Genomic DNA, 6,875 nt, shown 5'->3' on the forward strand with positions numbered 1-6,875 from the left:
AGTGACAATGAGAAGATTCTGAGGTTTAATGTCACCCCCTGGACTGGGGTGTTTTTATACTCTTAGCCATGGGTGTGACATTCTACACAGTCACCTTTGTCATGCTTGTAAAGTCTCATCTCTGTATGTGTAATTCAATAATATTTTCTGTAATTGCAGATGAAAAATTCATTTCATCTCATATTCATGTGTGAACTCACCGTGTTGTTAAAACACTAAGCTAATGACCTGTTCCAAAGTCAGCAATTCTATGACGACATGCCTTTGATGCCATCTCATCGTGACCAGAAAATCCCCTTCTCTTCTCACTGGCCAAGATTCTTTGTTCATTTGACTGTATGTTGGCTGGGGGATGCTTAGCTCTAAGGGAAGGGATTAAGATGAATTAATTTTTTTTTTTCCTGTGGAATAAAGGCACCCTATTTGCCACCAATGATTTTCTTTCCCTAACTTTATTTCATTGCCTAAAATTATTTTTATATATTTTATTATAAAATTACTTCTCAAATTCTTTAGAAAGAGAAAATAGATCAGGTAAATTGAATAAGAAATATGGTAGATCACAGAGATAAACCAGAACAAATGTTTAGAGGCAAAAATGACTAAAGAAGTCTACTTTGAAGCAGAGACTCAGGGGATGCCAATATGTGCACATGTGAAAAGACTCAGAGTCAAATATTTTAGAGGCAAGAGGAGATGAGTAGTGACTTTATGGGGTTTTCTATCTCTGTAGTTTAAATTAAAAAGTTCAGTATGAGAATAGTTTATGGCTTTTCATATATATATTGTCCCTTTTTTCATCTATATTTAAAATTTTGTAGAGGTCTTTCTTCTCTAGAACAACTCCCATCAAGCAATACCTTCTGAACATTTCTACCTTCAGATTCTTTCATATGATTTTCTTTTTCACTGTAAAACATAATTTTTATCTACTCTATCCCTTTAAGATTATTTTTCCACTGTAAAATATCCAAATATCTTCTTTTTATAGAGCTTTCCATAACAGGTAAACCTGAACTAAAATGAATATTGAAGGATTTTCTCAAATTAAAAAGACAATAATCTCAGAGGGAAAGTTGGAATTGCAGCAGGTGAAAAGAAGACTGAAATATGAGTGAATTATGTCTAAATACACATTCTACACAGCACTAATAAAGTGGTTCTTAATATATAAGAAGAAGTAAACAGTAATAAATTAAGAATGATCATTAAAATCTAAGATTTTGCTTAAAAATTAAAAGCCTGGAAAAAATAACAAAAGAGTAAAATTATAGCATTAAACCATTTTATTACTCCTCAAATGCATGAAAAGAGACAAAAAGAAACATAAACGATGGAATAAATAACAATAAAATAGTAAATATGTAGGTAGAAATCTGACTGTATCAATAATTAAGTTAAATATAATATGACAAACAGTCCATATAAAAGACTTAGAATATCAGACTGGAATGAAAATCAAAACTGTTTTCTACATAAAAGAGATTCTCTTAAATATGAGGAAAGAGAAAAGGAAACAGAAAAGATATATCCGGCAAAAGGAACAAAAATGCTACTTCTACTTTATTAATCTCAAAGTTTGCTATGTGTTAAGAAGTTTATTGTATATTAAGCAAGATATTTCTTAACAATCAATCTGTCGGACTACCAGGAGGATACACATTATTTCATTAGTTTTTTAAATGTTACACTAAGGCCACACCATCCAATAGAGTAGGCACTAGCCACATATATCAAATTCAATTTGCATACATTCAATTCAATTCAATTAAAATTCAGTTCCTCAGTCATATTCATCACATTTCAAGTGCACAACAGATTACACGTGGCTAATGGATACCAAATATTGGAAATTGCAGATAAAAAAATATTTTCACCATCAAAGAAAGTTCTATTGGGCAGTGCTGCCTTAAAGATCACAGCCGATTGTTGATTTGTTAATAAAAATTCATATTTTTACTGTTTTCTGTACAATGCAAGAACGTTAGAAATCTTAAGGCCACTTATCCTTACCCCAATTCATGTATTATTATGTTAGTATTTTCATTTTATGTATGCTTATGCATACTGATAAATATTTGTCCCCATGTTTTTACAGGCAGTATTTGCTTAAATGTACCCAATATATATTTTTTATTTACTCTTTATTCCTTCCTACATCTTTTTGCTATAGGCGAGGATCATTTTGCTTTTGACTATGTATAACTTTTGACTATATATTTTTGTGCTGGAAGGCTAGTGACAAGATCCCGAAGTTTTCAATTGTCTGAAAATATCTGTATTTCTATTTCCTATTTGAAACAGATACTCACTAGTTGTGTATTCTGGTTTTAAATTGTTCTTTCATCACAAATTTGAGGCTATTTAATTGTTTTCCTACCTTCCCCTTTCTATATGTTTAGAGTTCAGTTGTCAATTTTACTGTTGCTATTTGTGTGTGTGAGTGTGTGTGTGTGTGTGTGTGTGTGTGTGTGTGTGTGTGTGGTACGCAGGCCTCTCACTGTTGTGGCCTTTCCCGTGGTGGAGCACAGGCTCTGGATGCGCAGGCTCAGCGGCCATGGCTCACGGGCCCAGCCGCTCCGCGGCATGTGGGATCTTCCCGGACCGGTGCACGAACCCGTATCTCCTGTATCGGCAGGCGGACTCTCAACCACTGCGCCACCAGGGAAGCCCAGTTATTCCTTTTTTGAAAGGATGTGATGTGAGTTCCAGTGCAGATCTGTACCTGTCACAGTCCGCCATTTTCACCTTGAGGGTCAACTTATCAGGAGAGAGATTCTCTGTAGCTCTGGTTGGCCTCTCTTCCTGAGGGGAAATGTTCAAGAGTGACAGGGTGGGATGAAACGTAGACTCTGTCACTGCATTTGAACTTGGAGCTGGGGTGGGTACTCATTATTTCCCTCCTTCACAATCTATTAGAAATTTGCTTCACCCTCAGCTACCACTTCTATTTGTCTCAGTGGATTTCTTGGTGGTATTACCTATGCCCTTTCCTAAGAGGTATGAACACTGATAACCATACTCTTTTTTTTGCTATAGTTACTGCATATGACAAATCACATCCTCAACTGGGCAGGAATTTTCAAGGGCCATCTAAGTAGATCGACTGAGCTCCACACATACACCTTCTTACCCTCACTGTGTAACAGTAACCCTACTATTTTCTGCTAAACAGGATCATCTACCCTTGGATTAGATGGTAACTCTTTTTATTTATTTATTATTTTTGGCTTGCTGGTACCTGAAACAAGGAACTCAAAGTGCTCAGCCAGCAGTCATAATTGCAGTTCAATGATACCTTTGATAGGTCCATTAGAAAGTCTATCTTTGGGAACAGGTGTTCTGTCCTTGGAAATTCCAGTTGCAGAAATAGGAAGCATAAAGTTCTTAAATGGGTCACTGGGGATGAGAGTAAGTGGATATGTGGGACCCAATCTTTGAGGACATTGTTTCCATGCTCCAAGCAAACTTCAGCTTTGCTGTCAGTGGGGCCATTTAATGCTCTATCCGGCAGAGAGCTTCAGGGTCCTGTGGTTTTTGACATAACTTGTGGATCCCACTTCTCGGTGTCTCTACTATGAAGTGGATTTCCTGATTAGATGCTGCCTTGTGAGGAATTCCATGCTGGTGGATCAAGTTTTTCATTAGCTCCTGAATAATATTGCTGCTGAGATAAGCACAAAAAGCAGAGGCTTACTCTGAATAGGTAGCTATGTGTTTGAGGATGAACCACTGATCTCTTCATGGCACAAGGGGGCCATGTTAACTTGCAACCAAGTGACCGGTTGGTCTCCTTGAGGAATAGTGCCATACTGGGAGTTTAGCATTAGCCTCCGTTGCTGAGAGATTGGACATTTGTAGTGTCATTCATTATACGAGATTTGTTAAGTGGGAGCTTATGCTGTTGGACCCATTCATAGGCTCTCTGGTCACTTATTCACATGCTTATCTTGCCAGCATTGTGAGGACTTCTGGCAAAGGCAAGCTAGCTCGACTGACAGTCATTTTGTCAACTTGAGTTTTTAGTTGCTCTTCCATGATAGATGCATTCTGGTGGGCATTAAGAAGAAATACAGAGATCTTGACACTTTGGACCTACATACATATATCCATCCATATGTCTCTATACCAGATTTTATTGTCTGAATATTATATACTCTCCCTTCCAGGTTTTTAACTAGCTGGTCTGGTCAGTTGCAACTGTCCAGGAATCTAGATGTATCATCAACTGGGACCACTTTTCTCTTTTCTACAAAGTGGATAACCAGGGGCTAGACATATGATTCTACACATAGAGAAACTATTTTTTTCTCAACATGGTGTTTAAAGGCATCCATGCAATGAGCCAATCCATCTGCAAGCCTTGCTTGGGCTTTTCCCTTCCTCGTTCAGCTGGTCATTTGAGGCACCAGATGTGACCACACATGTGATCTGAGAAAGAGGTGGTGGTGCAATGCTGGTCGGTGACATGGGGGTCTGGGCTTCTGCTCATGGAGCCTGCTTTCTTGTTCTGCTAGCGTTCATTCCTGTATGAGCTACTTCTGTCTTACAATGGATTGCTACTGAGTCCACCTGACTTCATGACTTGGAAGTTTCAACAGAACGCATCTCACGATGGACAGCTACAGATGCATGATCACTTGTCCCAGTGTCAAATATTGTATCTCTAGCAGGTCCAAGTCGTTTCCAAGGATCTGATTATCCAAAGATATGTTAATTTTCAACTACAGATTATAAGACCTTGTTCTACAACTTTATTTGCCTGCATTGTAATTTTCCCACCGAGGTGTGCCGTAAACTCCATATTGCAGTTTTATTTTATTTTATTTTTATTTTCTTCAATACCACAGATGCCACCAACACCCTATGGTCTGCCAGATTGTTTGACCCAACCAGTAGGGTTGCTTGCATCTGAGACCAGACCTACAGAATCTTTTCCTGCTCCTGGTCTAAAGGAAGCTTTGTATATAGGCGACAGAGGTACTTCTACTTAGGGAGTATGTTCGTTCTAGAACCCCTTAAAGCCTAGCAGATGCTCTGCTACTTTATTTGTAGTAGGGGATTTAAGAGATTTAACTGTTTGTTACATATTTTATATTTTTTATATTATGCTATATATTTAATATGAATATATTTATATAAAAAAGGAAATATAATGACATACGATTTTACACAATATTTGACAAAAGTTTTATTTTATAAAGTATTTTTAAATGCTTAAATAAGTAGAAAATAGAATGAAAATGAGCAGGCAGAAAACTATTTTAACAGTATGAATAAGAGAAGATGAATCCTAAGATTAATGTGATCCAAAACTCAAGATATCCAAAACAATGAAGTGAAAGAGACCTATTATACCTCTCTAGCTGGTTTTCCATTAGTAATCCATACAAATTGTAACTTGATTTTCAATAATTTCCTGAACACAAGTACCTTTGTACCTCTCTGCTTTGATCATTTTATTTCACCTTCTCAGAATTCTCCTTATTCTCTCCCATGTTGCTTGCATCTTCACTTCTTATATTAGTCCTCATCTATCATATAGATAGATGGTTTTATTTGGTTTTATTGTAAGACTGGAACCTAGAGCGAGCCCTTAATGGGCTTTGAGTCTTCATTTCCTTCTGTGTAAAATAACTAGTTCATAAAATGTGTGTTTCTCATGATTCTTATAGCGATCTGAAAAATGATGAATAGGAAAATTCTTTGAAACTTGTTCTTTATCTCAGTATAAAGATACTGTCTTTTTGTTATTTGTTTTAGACTTATCAATATGTTGCCTAACTTAGCACTAGGCTGTTTTCTGAAATATGTGACCTATAAAATGTCAGATTGCTACATAAAACATAAAAACGAGGAGTGTGTAAATGTGTTTTGCAATATGAATGAAATAGTGACTTCGGATGGTTTGAAAGCCTTGTTTTTTCCAGCCATGTTTAATTTGGATCTTGGATCCAATAAGGTGAAACTCTACATCTCATGAACCTAATTAATTCTCACCAAATATAATTGGCTTCCTCTTTACACCTGTGAAGAAATCAATTCCATACAAAGGTACTCAGTGAGATGAAGGGGTAAGGTTTTCTGCCACCCAACGTTGACTGAATCAAAGAAAGCTCTCTAAACTAATGTACAAAACTTCTCATATAACCTAAAATTTTTCCCCATTCAGTTGTATTTTCCAAATGGCTTGCTTTTCTCCTTCAGTCAGCAAACATCAAGGCCCCATATTCTTTGAAGAAAATGTGCTCTATGCCACTTCTGAGATTATTATTCACGTGAAGTTTATGCATGCAATGTAAGGATTTCAGAAAACAGAAGTTTTGAAGAAGAAAATGTTGAAACCCTCAAATAACTTAGTTCAAACCTATCAATATTAGATTTTCAAAGTTTGCTTTCAGCGGTATAGTAAACGTTAACTCAAAAGCAGCCTCCAAAGAAAGCAAAAGCCAAAAAAGAAAAAAGAAAAAGAAAAAACACGCTTAACTAGTTAAAACTCACAATAAACTTAGTAGCACATTTGCAAGCCAGATTGAATGAGTTTATTAGATTATATTCATTTAGGTTTTTATCCATTTTGTGAATAAAATGCATGAACAAGGATCACATTAATTCATTAACATTAATTCATTGCTTGTTAACATGAATTTCATTAATTGATTTAGTAATATATTTCATTCATTTTTCTAATTCCGTTAATTTTTTCCATAAACTTAATCATAAGTTCAGTAGACGTGGCAGACCGTTTTCTGGTCAGTATTTTACGAATGGAAAAAAGGTGAAGAAGAGTTGATCCTCCCGAAGATCATGAAGATGATAGAAGCTCTGTATAGAGGTTGGACACATTGCTCACATCTGAATGTTCCACAAGCTGA

The sequence above is a fragment of the Mesoplodon bidens genome (genome assembly GCF_964165515.1).
Source record: "Mesoplodon bidens genome assembly, chromosome: 5".
NCBI classification, from domain to species: domain Eukaryota; kingdom Metazoa; phylum Chordata; class Mammalia; order Artiodactyla; family Ziphiidae; genus Mesoplodon; species Mesoplodon bidens.